This window comes from Acomys russatus, chromosome 26, assembly GCF_903995435.1.
Source record: "Acomys russatus chromosome 26, mAcoRus1.1, whole genome shotgun sequence".
NCBI classification, from domain to species: domain Eukaryota; kingdom Metazoa; phylum Chordata; class Mammalia; order Rodentia; family Muridae; genus Acomys; species Acomys russatus.
This window is the reverse complement of record NC_067162.1, coordinates 6,587,737-6,604,692: the sequence shown is the minus strand read 5'-3', so window position 1 is coordinate 6,604,692 and position 16,956 is coordinate 6,587,737. Positions and strand designations below refer to the sequence as shown.

At 46.7% G+C, this 16,956-nt stretch overlaps 1 pseudogene; it reads right to left on the bottom strand.

Moving 5' to 3' along the window:
* Positions 1-1,300: 1,300 nt before the first annotated feature.
* LOC127209634 (uncharacterized) lies at positions 1,301-6,513 on the bottom strand (annotated as a pseudogene).
* Between the last annotated feature and the right edge of the window lie 10,443 nt (positions 6,514-16,956).

Sequence of the window (16,956 nt, the reverse complement as noted above, 5' to 3'; positions counted from 1 at the left end):
GGGAGGGGCGTGTGTCCTTGTAATTGGCCTCGAAAGCCTGGGCAGTCTGATAGTAAATTCTGGGGATGAGCTGGACTAGCACACAATAGTGGGTTGCAGCAAATATGGCAGTGGAGACAAAAGGGCTGAGTCCAGTGTTGCAGGCCCACCATAGGTTAGAGGGAGGAGTAAGGAAGTAGTTACTGGGGGTGGTAGTTATGGCGAGGGTATAGTTACAGAGGTGTTGGTGGCTAGGGGGTACAGTGCCTAGACATGTCCCCTGACCCGAAACTTCCGTCAAGGTGAGCTTTTTGTGCTGACCCCAGTCACAGGAGGAATGATTACTTGTGTTAGAGAAAGTGGCTGAGGTAGCAATTCCCTCATAATAAGGTGGGCTTAGGGTGATGCAGAGCCAACAGGACTGGGTTGCCTGGGGGTTGGTGGTGTTGAGGGCTTGGACAGTCCCCTTAACCAGGTTAAAGAGTCGATCTCCAGTCTTGGGTAAGGGTGGCTCCATGTTTGGGGTGGTGGGTAGAGGAGTTGGGGCAATAGTCGGGATTTTGGGGAGTGGGGGTTGTACCCTGGTATCAGCAAGGATGGGGTTGGGGCCTATAGATATTTTTAGGGTTTTTTCTATTTTTAATCTAATGGAGAAAGTAAGTCCTGGGTCATTTCCTTCTACATAAAATCTTAAGCCCCATTGTCACCCTGTTACCCAATCCGAATACTTTTTTCTTTTTTCTGTGAATTTTATAACTATGGGATTGCATTGGCTATCGTGATTGCAAGTAGCCTGGGAGCTAGGAAGATACCATCCCCGCTGAGGGCATTTAGTAGTGCCTGAGTGGTTGCGGGATACGGTTATTAAATTCCACAACGAGGAGGGCTTCCAATAGATGGAGCCTAATGTTTCACACCCCCAGGCAGCACAATAAAAGCTTTGCAGCCCTCCGCATCGGTGGGCTTCTGATCTTGACCTACCATCTCGAGGACAAACATAAAAAGGAGCCAGTTGTAACTGGCATCTTGACCAGGGTCTGGCACAACCTAAGGCTGCTGTTCTTTGGTAATGGGTGGTTTCAGAAAGAATGGGTAACTTTTTATAACTTCTCTCTGGGATATCCCAAGTATCTAAGCCAGCAATTAAGAGGCACAAGTCTAGGGTTAAATCAGGCCACCAGGTATTGGGGGGGCGGGGCTTCTCAGAATATTGACCAAATCACATCCCCCAATTGGGATCAGACCTGCCAAGTGAGTTTCATGGACTGATGGGGATTGAGGTAGGCCACTGCCCCTAGCGCCAACATGAGGAAGAGCACAGTTAAAGACCAGATCTTGTAAGTCTTATCTTTAGAAGATCTTCGGAGCAGTGTAGGCGCCATTGGGAGCGTTGCTCAGGGTCTGGAGGAGGAGGAGCGGCCTTGGCGTGGGAGGCATGTATCCAAGCTGCAATTCTGTCTACTTTGAGAGTGGTGGGTGTGGTCAAGAGGACTGTATAGGGTCCCTTCCACCGAGGCTCGAGTCCTTGGGAACAGTGTCGTCAAATGTAGACTGAGTCACTGACGTGGAAAGGGTGTCCCGTCTGGTTGTGGCCAGGCTTGAGGATCTCAGCAAGGGGAGGCCCAAACTTGGGCCTGTACCGCTTGTAGCCCTTTTAGGCGAGCCTGTAAATCAGTTTTGGAAGCAGAGGGCTGATAAGAATTGAGCATGGTAGACAGAGGAGGTGGCCCTCCATATAAAATCTCATATGGAGTCAGGTTGAAACGAGAAGGGGTGTTTCTGGCCCTAACAGGGCCAGAGGTAGGAGGCGTCTCCAGTCTTTTAAGCCAGTCTCTATGGTCAATTTAGTCAGGGTCTCTTTTAGAGTTCTGTTCATCCTTTCTACCTGTCCTGAACTTTGGGGTCTATAAGCACAATGTAATTTCCAATCAGTCCCCAGGATCTTGGCCAATCCCCGACTTACCTGGGAGACGACGGCCGGCCCATTATCTGACCCGATTACCTTAGGGAGTCCAAACCGAGGAAAGATGTCTTCTAGAATGGCCTTGGTTATTGTTTGTGCTGTTTCCCGTCGGGTTGGGAAAGCCTCTACCCATCCTGAAAAAGTGTCTATGAAGACCAATAAGTATCGATAACCCACAGCTGGGGGTTTTTACCTCAGTGAAGTCCACTTCCCAGTAGGTTCCTGGTCTGTCTCCACGGACCCTGGTTCCCTCCGGGGCTTGGCTCTTGCCAGCGTTGACTTCCTGGCAGGCTTGGCAATTAGCTACAGTTTTGTCAGTCAGGGTGTTGGCTCCAGGGATGATGAACTCTGTTTTGTCCAGGATCTGTCGCAGCTTTTTTGATCCTAGGTGGGTCTAGGCATGCATCTGTTGGATCATGGCAGTTCCCTCTTTGGCTGGTAGCACGGTCTTGTCATTTTTGATCCACTGCTGGAGTTTTGGGTCTAATGAGGCCCCTAAGGCCTGAGCCTTGGCTTGGTCTTCCAAAGTATAGATATATGGTTCTACTTGGCTGGTTGCCTGATTGGCTCTATTGGCCTCTAGGGCCAGTGTTAGGGCCTCCATGCGGGCGACTTGTTTTGCCACTCTGTCTGCCTATTGGTTGCCCAGGGCAATGGGGTCCTGTCCTTTTTGATGCCCAGGACAGTGAAGGATGGCCACCCGAGCAGGCAGGAAGAGGGCTTTAGCAAGGCTTTAATTTCAGGCTTGTTTTTTATCTCTTTGCCCTCTGATGTTAATAAGCCCCTCTGTTCATAGATGCTCCCATGTATATGGGCGGTGGCAAAGGCATACCGGCTGTCTGTGTAGATATTAGCCTTTTTGCCTCGAGAGAGTTCCAAGGCCTTGGTCAAGGCTATAAGCTCAGTCTTTTGGGCAGAGGTCCCTGAGGGAAGGGCCTGGGCCCATATGACCTTCTGCCCATCCACCACTGCTGCCCCTGCCCGTCTGGTACCTGAGTCCAAATAACTGCTACCGCCCGTATACCAAGTGTGGTCGGCTTCTGGAAGTTCGTGATCTTGGAGGTCCTCTCGAGTTCCATGTGTCTCAGCCAACACTTGATGACAGTCATGTGGAGTCTCTTGTCCTCGGTCTGGGGCTGGCAGCTATGTGGCCAGGTTGAGGGTAACTGGAGGGCTGAAGGTGATACGTTCGGAGTCTAGGAGTAGAGCTTGGTAGTGAGTGAGACAGGTGTTAGTAACCCATCTATCGAGGGGGGGGGGGGCTGGCGTATCACTGCCTCCAATGCATGAGGCATGACTATGTTCATGGATTGCCCCAAGGTCAATTTGTTGGCATCTTTAACCAACAGCACAGTGGCGGCCATAATGCGAAGGCATGGAGGCCATCCGGTGGCTACGGTGTCTAATTGTTTAGATAAGTAGGCCACAGGCCGTTTCCAAGGTCCCAGAGTTTGAGCCAATACCCCCTTGGCGATCCCTTGTTTTTCATCTACAAAGAGGGTGAATGGCTTTGTGGTGTCTGGCAATCCCAGGGCCGGGGCAGACAGGAGGGCCTTCTTTATGGCTTCAAAGGCCTGTTGCTGGGGGCCCCCCCACTGGAAAGAGTCAGTGCCCTGTGTAAGAGGATATAAGGGGGCAGCAAGTTCAGCAAAGCCCGGTATCCATAATCTGCAGAAGCCTGCTATCCCCAAGAACTCTCTTAACTGTCTGGGGCTCTGAGGTGGGGGAATCTTGGCCACCGTGTCGATTCGACTCTTGGTGAGCCATCTTTTTCTCTAACGCAGGACATAGCCCAAATATGTTACCTCCATTTTGCAGATCTGGGCCTTCTTGGCCGATGCATGATAGCCCTTGTTACCCAGTTCTTGGAGTAAGTGCTGGGTGGCGGTGATACAGGCCTCCTTGGTGGGAGCAGCCAATAGAAGGTCATCCACGTACTGCAGGAGTGTCACCTCAGGGTTCTGGGTGTGGAAGTCAGTCAAATCCTGGTGCAGGGCCTCATCAAACAGGGTTGGAGAATTCTTGAAACCTTGGGGAAGGCGCGTCCAAGTCACCTGTCCTGAGAGTCCTTATTCAGGGTCCTTCCACTCGAAGGCAAAGTACAATTGGCTTTGGGGGGCAAAGGGCAGACTAAAGAAGGCATCTTTAAGGTCTAGGACAGTATACCAAGTAAAATCGGCCTTAGAGTGTTCAGTAGATTGTATGGGTTGGGCACTGTGGGATGGATGTCTATCACCCTCTTATTGACTTCTCTGAGGTCCTGCACGGGCCTATAGTTCTGCGTCCCTGGTTTTTTTTTTACAGGCAAGAGTGGAGTATTCCAGGGGGATTGACAAGGCTTTAAGACTCCTAGTTGCAGGAATCAGTGGATATGTTTTTTAATGCCCAGCCGGGCTTCTTGACTCATCGGGTATTCTTTGATTGAGACCGGTACAGCCGAGGGTTTAAGAGTCACAATAATAGGTGGCTGTGTGTGGGCTAGTCCAAGCCCTCCGGTCTCTGCCCATGCCTGAGGGAACTTCTGGAGCCATGGGTTATCTTCTGAAAGGGGTCCTTGAGGGGTGGGCTCAAACAATCTGTACTCATCTTGCAGTTTAACAGTGAGACTCTGCACAGGCGTTCCCATGGAGTTAAGTACTTGTGCCCCCTCTTCTGAGAAGTGTATTTGGATCCCCAACTTGGTTAGCAAGTCTCTTCCTAACAGGGGATAGGGGCATTCAGGAACTACTAGGAAGGAGTGGGTCACGGTACCTGTGCCAAGGTCAACAGTTCATTTATTAGTCCATCCGTGTAGCTTGCCCCCAGTTGCTCCTTGGACCCAGGAAGTTTTTGATGACATCGGGCCAGCTGGCTGGGTCAGGACTGAGTGTTGGGCACCAGTGTCTACCAAGAAGGTAGTACGTTGCCCCCCAACTGTAAGAGTTAACCTGGGCTGGGGGGGGGGGCTTCAGAGCCCTGACACCTTCAGTCACTATCTTCACCTAGGGCCAAGACTGGAACCTTTTTCCGGTCTCTGGGTTTCTTAGGGCAGTCTCAGATCCAATGGCCTCTCTCCTTACAATAAGCACATTGGTCCTTTTCTACCCTGGGCCGCCTCTGATCTCCCCCCTCCCTATCCTGTCCCTTAGACCTAGAATTATTGGCCACCACTGCGGCCAAGATCTGAGTTAATTATTTGCTTCTGCGTCTTTCTCGATGGTCCTCTCGTTCTTCTTGCTCCCTTGCCATTCTAGCTTCCTTTTCTTCCTGTGTTTCTCTCTTATTATACACCCTCTCTGCCTCCCTTACCAGATCCTGGGTGCTGAAGGACTGAAGGCCCTCCAGTCTCTGTAATTTCCTTTTACTATCAGGAGCTGCCTGACCTATGAAGGACATGACTGCTGTTGCCTTGTGTTCAGCTGCCGTGGGGTCAAACGGGGTATACATTCGGAACCCCTCTAACAATCTCTCCAAAAAGGCTGCAGGGCTCTCATCCTTTTCCTGAATTATGGTTCTTACCTTGGCCAAATTAGTTGGGCATCTGCCTGCCCCTTTGAGACCTGCCAGCAAAGTCTGACGATAGACACGGAGGCTCTCCCTACCTGCTGGGGTTTCATAGTCCCAGTCTGGATGGGTGAGGGGGAACCCTGCGCCAATCTCATTGGGCAGGAGTGTGCGTGCGCCCCCAGGGCTAGGAACATTTTTTTCTGGCTTCTAGGAGGACCCGCTGTTGTTCATCGGTCATCAGGAGCACTTGCAACAGCTGTTGGCAATCATCCTAGGTGGGTTGGTGTGTCAGCAGTATGGATTCTATCAGAGATGTCAGTGCCTGAGGGTCTTGGGAGAAAGGGGGGTTATGGTTTTTCCAATTATAAAGGTCTGAGGCTGGAAAAGGCCAGTAAGTGATTTCTCCGTTGGTTGTGTGGAGAGGAAAGAGGGAAGATTGCCATTGGCCTTCAGTGGGGCCCGGAGGTGGAGGTGGGGAGGAGAAGGAGGGGGTGCTGGGGTAAGAGAAGGTGGGTCGGGGGAAGGAGGTGCTGTGGGTGAGACAGTGGAGGGGATAGATGCGGAGGAGGTAGAGGGTAGAGACGAAGTTGGCGGGGTTAGAGGTTGGGGGTATGGAGGAGGGTCCAGGAGGAGAAGGTCCTGGGTTGGATCGGGAGGAAGGATGGGCTTAGGGAGTTGCCGAGAAATCGAATCGCGGGGAGTTGAAGTCTGGTCCTGGTTTCGGGCGGCTGATGACGTCACCGGCTGGAGGGTGGAGTCGGGTTTCGGCTAGGGCTTGAGCGTCAGGAATGGGCGGATCCAAGGGGGAGGGTCTGAAACCAAGCTTTCCCACATTAAGATATAGGGTACCTGGTCAGGGTGGCCATGCAACCCTGGACTAAAGACAATGGACTTTACCCTTGTGATCATCAGGGAGTCAAAGGTCCCTTCGGGTGGCCAGCCTACATTGAAGGCGGGCCACTCTGGAGAGCAAAAAGTCTGCCAGCGTCCCTTGCGGACGCTTAAAGAGAGGTTGTGTGCGCGGCACGTATATCTTTGAAATGGTCAAGAGTTAGGGTCAAGGGGGTGGTCACAGTCTGTCCCATGTCAGCGTTGGTTGCTTCAGTCAACAAAAACACAAAGAGGGCAATAACACAATCGAACAAAATTAGTAGACAAGAGAACACAAGCCGCGCGGCGTTGAATCGGCGCCAAACCGAAAATACAAATTCTAACGGCAATGTGGATACACGCTCGCCTATGGATTTTAGGAGACTGACTGCGTCATCAGAACTCCCCCAGATCACCACTGGAGCGTCCTCCAGGGCGAAATGTCCACCTAGAGCGTCCTCCAGGGTGAGGGAGAGAAGGTGCCTGGACACGTCTGCCCTTTCTTCTCATCCCGCTACTGACTTGCATGCTACAGAGAGACAGAAATACAGACAAATACACAACAAAAGTAACTCACGTCTTCGTCGTTCGTCGGCGGCCCGGGCCAGGGGAGACCTTCAGTGGGTGAGTCGGAGGTCTCGGGGCGACCCCAGTTTCCCAGCCAACGCACCAAATGTTGGGCCCTCACACCCAACTTGGGAACGGGGTCGCTGTGAGAGACCACATGAGGCACAACGCACTGATGCAAAAGCAAAGGTTTATTGCTGATGCACCAGGGTCCTACAGCACTCGAGAGGCTAAGGACCCCCAGTGACTGTTACAGGCTAGTTTTTAAAGGCTAAAACCACAAAGCAGGTGGGGTTGCTTATCAAGTTAGAGCATATGGACATTAGGACATCTGGTGTTGGGAGACCTCTTGTGGGGACTTGGGTGTGGGTCCCTAGGGCAGTTACTGGAAACCTATGGGACCTTTGATATTTGGAAGCTCGCATATAGCTATTCTGGGAACTAGGGTGGAACTCCTGAGGCTAGCAGTAATGAGAACTGGGAAAAGCCTCAGGTCATACATTTTATAATTTTATAATTTCTCACCTCCACCCTTAAATGGCTTCTAGGTATTGAATTCAGGCCGTCAAGCTTACATTGTGAGGGTGAGTCCCTTTACCTGCTGAGCCATCTTGCCAGCGCTGGAAGAACATAATTAACCCAAGCTGCTACACACAGCCTTGCTGAACGCAAGTTCACAGTCCATGCTAACTGGACACAGCAGCCAAAAGCAGCAGACTGAAACACACATAATAAAACTGTCTGACAAATACTAGCAATAATTATGACTGAGAGAGTTATCACACATTTAACTAATTAGTCTAAAATCCCCCCCAAAGATTTTAAATAACCACCGCAAATTCTGTATTCCTTAGTCTATATAAAGTGAAAAATGAGCAAATAACTAGTAGGGAAAGCTAAATAACCCCACAGTGAGGAGAGATCAGGAATAGGAAACACTGGGTCACTCCTGGCAGCTTATGTCAGTACCCTGTAATAATATAAATCTGTGAGTATAGTTAACAGCTATTACATGAGAATGCCTCTGCTGGAAATCCCATGAAATGAGGGTCATTTCTCAGCAATGCCTATGAAGACAGAAACATACAGCAAGCTCTAGTATCACAGGATGTAGAGCAGAGGCTCTCAACCCATGGGTCACGACCTCTTTGGCAAACCTCTGTAGGCTCTGTTTCTTAACAATTAAACTTTATTATACAACCCAACTAGCTTACACAAGAGGGGGAAAAGGTTAAAGGGAAAAAAGAGTGAACCTTTCCATATCCATTCCACGGGACAGGTCCTTAGGTGTCTCTGGCCTGTGTGCTGGTCCAGCCTGTTCGCTGATCCACGTGCGCTCAAGCCCGGTCTCAACCTGTTGTTCTCTCCTGCCCGCCTGCCTGTGTCACGCGGTCTCCTTCTCCCATTGAGGGTCCATTAGAAAAACAATAGTCCAGGTGGGGTCCCCAGGTCTGCTTCCTGAATTCCAGGCCCAGGATGGCTCCACTCAGTCTATCACAAAGTATCCATGGGGTGCCCGAGGGTAAAGCCCGCCAAGACTGCTTTTACCTGTGACAAAGCTTACAGTCTTTCCCACAAACCTCATTTTGATCCACATCACTTGCAAATTTACAGTTACGAAGTAGCAACAAAATAATTTTATGGGGGGGGGGCGGGGGGGTCCTCACAGCATGAAGAACTGTATTCACGAGTTGCAGCATTAGGAAGGTTGAGAGCCACTGCTCTAGAGGGGAGGGGGCAGTGTACACATGAGAGATCACATTAGGATCTGAAAGCTACGGGTGCTGAGAGGAGAAAAAAAAATGATATTGTATCTTTACACTTCCCTGTACATACGCATGTTTTATGGATTAACGATCAGTAGACTCACCTTTGCTGGTCACTTGACTTATCCTTGGGCTTTTACATGGTACCTTGCACCTGTGTAAAGATGTTAGCGTATCACCCTTCTGGTTATCGTGTGGATTTGTTTTGTTGGAACAAAGTTCTGCTGTGTAGCCAAGATTGGCCTCAAACTCATCCTCCTGCCTCAACATTCATGCAGCTGCCTGGCTTGTTTGCTGATCACCTTTACCCTAAGCCTAAGCATTGTGCCCAGGCACGTGGAAGCATTCGGTGAGCGCTTTCTCTTCTGTATAGAGCCATTCTTTGCTGCTTCCCTTGGCGCGTTCCTGTCTGTATGGAGCCATTCTTTGGTACTTCCCATGGTATGTTCCTGTCTATCATCAATCATATTATCTCCGGGTTTTGATTAGTCCTCAAGGCTGTCCTGCCCAGCTCGCTGTGCATCCGTTTCTGTTGTTGTAGGTGCTCCTTCACTGAAGAGCATGCAGAAGCGTCTTCATTGCCTCTAGTGTGCTGGTTTCACAAGATAATACATGCATCATCCACGTTTTCAAAAACTCTTCATTGGTCCCCCAAACCTACCTGACCCAAATAGTTTTGCCCTGATATTAATAGTCCTGCAAAATCTGGCCCTATTTCATCTCTCTCCTCCAGGGTTACATAGCCAGCAATGGTGTGGGAAGTGGTATCTCCCCAGTAAGCCACACAAATTTCTATCTCCCTGAGAGTCCAACTGAGTAAGATGTCAACTGTATTTTCTTTTCTTTTTTTTTTTTTTTAGAGAAAACAAAAGATATAAAGGCACAAACTTGTAGCAAGTAAAAGAGTGAGAAAAAAACTTAACATTCAAACACTAGTCAAAAAATTAAAGTAGTTGTGTTAAACCAGATAAAGGTGATTTTGTGGCAGAAAACACTACTAAACACAAATAAATAGGCCTCAAGAGAAGTCATTTCACAACTAAAGGCTTTATACTTCCTAGTATGATCCACCAGAAGGACATAATATGTATGTGCTTATGAAAAGTGACATAATTAAAAGGAAAACCAGACAAGTCCACAATTGTATGCAAGATTTTCACACAACTTTCTTATTAATTCACAGAAAAAGCAGGAAAAAAATCAGCAGGACATAACACAAATACACCTGACCTAATTAACATAAAATACACCTGACCTAATTAACATAAAATACACCTGACCTAATTAATATAGATATAATACACCTGATCTAATTAACATATATTGAACATTGTCCAAACCTACAAGCTAAACATCACAATAATCTGATTGAGAATGTCTCCGAAATAGGGCTGAGGAGATGGCTTGGCAGGTAAGAACACAGGCAGTTGAGTGTCGCCACATGTTTCTGTAAGGCCGGCACTATGGGGAACAGAGGCAGCAGGCTGTCTAGAGCTGGCTGGCCACTAGAAGTCTAGCTCTGGATTAGTGCAAAAGCGTGTGTCAGAGACAGTGTGAGAGTGCTAGAGCAAAATAACTGGTGTCCCTCACTGGCCTGGAAATTCATGCAGCCTATACTACACAAGCTTGTGTGCGCACACACAGTAGGTACATAGATAGATAGATAGATAGATAGATAGATAGATAGATAGATAGATAGATTTTTAGGCTAAAAATGAAACCTTTCCAAAACACCCGAATAACAGTCATTCAAAATGGTGGACTCTCCAAAGCGTTCCCATTGAAATCAGAAACAAGAATGGTTTCTCTTGGCAGTTAGGGCATCTGGTGTCAGACTAAAGGACCTACTAAATACAATAAGGAACTAGAAGAAACAAAAGGGATTAGAAAGAAACTAAGTGCCCACAACAGTGTCACCATGAAATTCAGCCCCTGTCAGCATAGGTGGGTTCTAAACACAAACCTGCTCGGCCATGCAATGCTTTCAGAAGATAGATGGGAGGCCATCTCCATGGTGTTTGCTTAGAAAGGATATCCCACGCCACAAAAACAACCGTGCTGAAAAAGCAAGAAGACTAAATTACCTGATTATGGGCTAAGTTAGAAAGGCTGTGATGTCTGAGTCAGTCCCTGCTCTCCACATAACTGTGGAGAATGTCCTGTCCATTGGCTAGATCAGAATAGGGATTCGATGTTTACTGCTTATATTGTCCTTGGTTAGTGCAAAGAAAGATGAGACTTGATAGCCTAGGACCATATAGAGGGGGAGGAGGTCCCCCTCGGTCACAGTCATAGGGGAGGGGAGTAAGGGGAAAATGGGAGGGAGAGAGGAATGGGAGGATACAAGGGATGGGATAACAATTGAGTTGTAATCTGAATAAAGTAATTAAATAAATAAGAAAGGCTGTGATGTAAAAGTTGAGACAATTTTGTTTTAATTTACCAGACTTTTGAAAGTTCTGCTAGTAACTAAATAGCCAATTCCTAGAAACAAATCTACAAAACACACAGAAGATGCATCCTGAGCCATAGGACTTCACTAAAAACGTTAGCAATTCAAACACATAATTTTCTTTGAAGAGAAGAGGCCCTTAAAAATTCTCCTGAAATGATGCGCAGAATCAAAGTAATGCCAATGCAATTTCTATCAGTGTTTGTGTCTGTTGAAAAGCTGACATTAAGAGTCCCAGGGTGATATTTGACTACTTCCCTGTGGAGGGGAGGCCGGGTGGCACTCAGAGAAAGGATAAGCTACCAAGATGAGACTTGATAGGCTGTGACCATATGGTGGGGGAGGAGGTCCCCTTCTGTCACAGACCTAGGGGAGGAGAATAAGGTGAAAGAGGGAGGGAGGGAGGAATGGGAGGAGACAAGTGAGGGGAAAACAATTGAGATGTAATCTGAATACATTAATTAAATTTTTTAAAAAATCATAATATATGCCTTAAAAATTAAAAAAAAAAAAAAAAAAAGAGTCCCAGGATGATGGGGAAAGTCGGGAATTACTGAGATGCTGCTTACAGAAGGAACAAGGTAAGAAACTATGACCTGCCTGGCATTAAAATGTATTAGCAACCAGCACCACCTCAGCCAGACCAATGACAGACCAAAATGAACAATGTGGGTTGCTCACACCCACACCACATGTCTACAGATACTTGATTTCAGATGAGAGTGGCATTACAGACAGAGCACGAGGAAAATAATCTTCAGAACCCAGCCCTGGAGCCAGTCAGAGGGTTCGGCGGGTAAAGCACTTGCTACCACACCTGAGGACCTAAGTTTGAGCCCCAGGATCCACAAAGGTACAAGAGGAGAACTGACTCCTACAAGCCCTTCTCAGACTGCCACACATGCATAGGGACATGCATGAGCCCTACCACCACACATGCATGCCCTAAAGGAATGAGTGCAACAAAATTTTAATTGCATTGAATGTTTTTAATTGCACTGGGTCAATTAGATATCTTGGTAGGGAGAAAACCTTGAAAGTCAGCCCCTATCAACATAGGTAGGTGCTAAGCACAAATCTGCCCAGCCACACAAAGCTTTAAGAAGATAAACAGAAGGGCATTTCCATGGTGTTTGGTTGGAAAGGATATGGTACCCCACAAAACCAGTGTTCATAAATAAATACTGATTACACTACAAATAAGTGCATTCACCTTGATGGCACATGACTAACATAAAAACAAGGTATGTTCAAGATATGTATATTTTCATATGCATTTTTGAAATGATTTCTACAACTAAGCTAATTAACATATCATCTGTGAGTGTGTGTGTGCTGGTTTAAGGTCTCTCCTTGAAACTCACATCAGTCTGTGTGCATCCCTGCTCAGGGTCCATGCTAAACATAGCCATACACTTGCTCATATACACATACATTGGCAAACCTGGCCAAGAATTTCAGCGAGTGGGCTTAAGTGTCCACATAATTCCAATAGTACTGAGCTACTGTACATACGTGGAAGATTTATACATGGGCTAGGGGACATGGGTCAGTGGGTAAGAGTGATTGCCAAGCAAGCATAAGGATCGGAGTTCAAATTCCCAGCATCCCCATAAAAAGCCAGGCGTGGCTGCACATATCCGTAACCTCAGTAACGGAGGGCAGAGACGGGCAGGTCTGAGAACTCGGTCGATAGCCAGCCTAGCCAAAACTATGGACTTCAGGGCAAAAGGGTGGAGAGTAATAGAGGAAGACACTGGACAGCTTCCTCCGGCTTTTTCATGTATACACAGCAGCATGCACATTCGCATGCATACGCCACATGCTGTACACAACACACAAAGCATACATAAAACACACTTACGTTATATTACAGTCGCTAGATATACAAAGAGCGTACACAAATTGTTACTATTACTGAAAACCCAAAGCTGTGCTCACACTAGAGCTTCGTTCCTGCCTCAGCTGCCATCCTATGTAAAGGGCCTTTGGGGGAAAAACAAAATCACACTTTTCTAAATCTTCCCATCTTTAAAGAAAATATTCTATTCTGCATCCAAAAGAAAGAGACATAAATTGGACCAGTTGTACTTCTACTCAGGAGGACTCTGTTGCATCATCCAGCATGATGTCATCCAAAAACAAATGCTTTTGTGATAACCTCGGGAGAGACTTACTTTCTCACCCTCCTGCTGTTGTCTGAATATTTTCTAAGAATTCCACTTACTCTCCAAACCTCTGGAATGAAGAGGGGATCTGGAGCCGTCGATGAGAGTTGGGTGGGTATTTCTGTGATTCCAGAAGCATCATCCTCAGGGAAATAATGCCCTTTGGGAGAGCGTAGATCCCCACCCACGTCTTTATCCCTGGCAGTCTTCTCACGTTCTTCTCCACAGTCCAGCCACAGATATCGTATACACAGGAAATATTTACTACACGCTTTGATTTACACAAAAGTCACTGGCTCAAAAACAAAGCTTTTGTTCCAAAGTCTCCTTCAGAGCTCATGACGGAAGTGTGTTTGGACTATTTAGATTCATAACAAAGAAATGTGAAAACATGAATTGGTATATATGCAGACAGACATGACTTGCACAAGGGTGTGACTATAAAGTCATAGTCTCTATTCTCCCCAGCATCCTTATGGCTATTATTCGTGTACTCATATTGATACCCTGATATACCATAGTCTGAATGTTCTTTCCAAGGCACTGTGTGTTCAGTTTTCCACCCCTAAAACAGACTCCTATTTCAATGCCTTCCCTCTACCTAACTCTTTATATCGTTCTAGAACTATAGAGTGAGCTCAGGAAGCTTCCTCCCTACTCCTAATGATTCCCAACTGAAAGAAAAGCTCAGTTTCTTTACCTGAGGCACTCACTAGCTCTCTGTTCCATCATTGAGAAGGTAAAGTTATCTGATTTGCACGTGCAGAAAGAGGCTCAGATCCTCTTTCCATCTGAGGAAATCAGCTATGCCATGAGGCTGAGATTCATAAGGCTGAGAATCTTAACTTGACTAAGATTTATAAACACACGCACCCAATTGTTATGCCAGGGAGGTAGGTGATATGTTGGATTTCACTTTCATCTACATTTTGTTTTGCTTCCCAGCTTTCACTGAACCTCATATTTGAGGAATGGGGCTCCAGTTCTGTGGTAGAGCACTTGTCTAACATGGTACAACAAAACAACTTATACAGAAAAGGATCCAGTCAGTACAGTAAGCATAAAGACCCGAGTTCTGTCCCTAGCAGCCACAAGAAGGAGGAGGAAAAAAGGAAGATGGGGGGGAGGTGAAGAAAGAAGCCAGGAGGAGGAAGAAGGAAGAAAGGAGGAGAAAGGGGAGGAGGAAGAGGAGAAGGAGGGGGGAGGAGGAGGAGGAGGAGGAGGAGGAGGGCGGAGGAGGAGGAGGAGGGAGGAGAGAGGAAGAAGAAGGAGAGAAGAAGAGAAGAAGAAGAAGGAGGAGAAGAGAAGAAGAGAAGAAGAAGAGAAGAAGAAGAAGAAGAAGAAAGAAGAAGAAGAAGAAGAAGAAGAAGAAGAAGAAGAAGAAGAAGAAGAAGAAGAAGAAGCCATTATCAGTACCCCACTACCCAGCCTGGGGAAGTAGAGATAGGAAACTTCCTGAGGTTCATTGGCCAGGCAGTGTAGCCAATCAGTGAACTCGAGATTCAGTGAGCACCTTTGCCTCAAAAACTAAAGTAAAAATAATTATGAAAAATATGTAACATCAATCTCTGGCCTTATTTGCCTTACACACACACACACACACACACACACACACACACACACGCACGCACGCACGCACGCACGCACGCACGCACGCACGCACGCACGCGCACGCACGCACGGCCTCTTTATATACAACTAAATACATAATGCCTAAGTCTTACTCAGCGGGCATTGGTGGTTATGTCCCCCCCTATTAAAATACCATAATGCTCATTATCTATTTCATCATCACCTTATCCTACTTGTAAATGCTGCAGTGTGTTCCGAGCCAGTGCCATGCTTTCTACTTCCACGTACTCTACCTAGGACTAAAGGCATCTGGTGCTAGTGTTCTTCTCTTCCTCGGAGCTGTATGTAATACAACTGATCGCAGAGTTCTAGGCATCCTTTCCAACAGGGAGGAGCTGAGTTTGTGTAATAATTAAAAATTAACGCTTTTGTAGTATTTACCCTTTTATTAAATTTGTTATGTATTGCTTTCTAGATATGAAAAAAGTTCATATACCAAACTCTCTTTTCATTGGTACAACTTCTAAAATTAATGCCACCTTTATTAGATATATCTAGAATAAGTATGTCTGTTGGAAAAAATAGTTATGGAGAAATTATGTGCTATTATTGCTGCCACTATTCATGATCAAAAAATTACAAAGTACTCAAAGTAGTCGGAAAGAACAGCACTAAGAAGAGACCAGTTTGGAACAAGGTAATCCTATGAACTCCCAAAGGCCAAGAAAGAATAGAAACAAGAGCAAGTGACCGCCATCAGCTTCAGGCTTCAGACCAGAGTCAAGATTAAGGATGGATCCAACAGAGCTGGTTTAGACCTACAGCTCCGTAAGGAATGTGCTGGTGCTACCCTTATTTCTGAGAACGAGCACGTCTTATAGAATGTACCAACTGGGCTGGGAGGCAGGTGTAGCTCAGTTGAGAGAGCGATGGGCTAGTACACAGGAAAGCCTTGGCCCAACCTCTAGCATCCCATGAACTAGGTGTAGTGGTGCATGCCAGACTCCATGCACTGAGGATGCTCAGGATGTGCAGGCAGGAGGATCAGGAGTTCAAGGCCATCCTCAAATACATAGTCTAAAAAAAAACAAAACCAGGAAAGAAAGAACAAACAAGTCAGGTGAGGGTGTTCAGCTAGCACCCCCACAATTACTGAAATCTGCAGGGGTTACATAAAGAAGTATAGTACTGGCATATAACATACACATGTATGTGTAGCCAGCATTTGCTAATTTGTGGGTTCTTCTTTCTACCACCCTTCTCACCTCTTCTCTTTTTCCCTTTCAACCCCCTAACACTGGATATGAGAGAAAAAAGGATAGAAAGGAAAGGAAAGAGATTGCTGAATAAACTTAGGGGTCAGAAAAGGAGCGATGTTATCCTGAGACTACTTCCTGCTGATTAGGGGCATCGAGCTCCTCGGGGCCAGTTTGATCTTCACTGTTACCAACAACAACCATCAGCCAACTAACAACCTACCTCTGCATGACCAACAACCACCAACCCTGTGTCTTGGAGCCCCAGCACTTACACATATCCTCTGAAGAGTCGCCAGAATTCCAGACGTCACACACCTGCAGAGACCATCTGCAGCTGGCAAGTACCACGCCTCTGCTAGAGCACTAGGAAAATCATAGTCAGCTGTGCAAAGCAGCCTCATATCACTACACCTGGGATTGAAATGAAAACATTTATGGTATTTCTGTTTCTTAAAGAAACCAAAATCCCAAAATTCTCACTACATGTATAGACTTTAAATGACCTCTAACTTACATTTACAATGCCTAACTCAGCGTAAATGCTTTGAAAATAGCTCTATTAATTAGACAATAGTGACAAGAGAAGAGTCTAGCTACCTAAACAAGACCTCAGCAATGACATCAAGCAAAGACTATGAAAAAGAAACTAGCAGGATGGGAAGTAGTTGGGAAGAAAGTGAATTCAGGAGAGGTGGGGAGGAGGAGAGTATAGTGTGATGAATGTGATCACAACACATCGTAAAAGCCCATTGAAAATATTTTAAAAATTAATAATTGGGGCTGGAGAGATGGCTCAGAGGTTAAGAGCACTGACTGTTCTTCCAGAGGTCCTGAGTTCAATTCCCAGCAACCACATGGTGGCTCACAACCATCT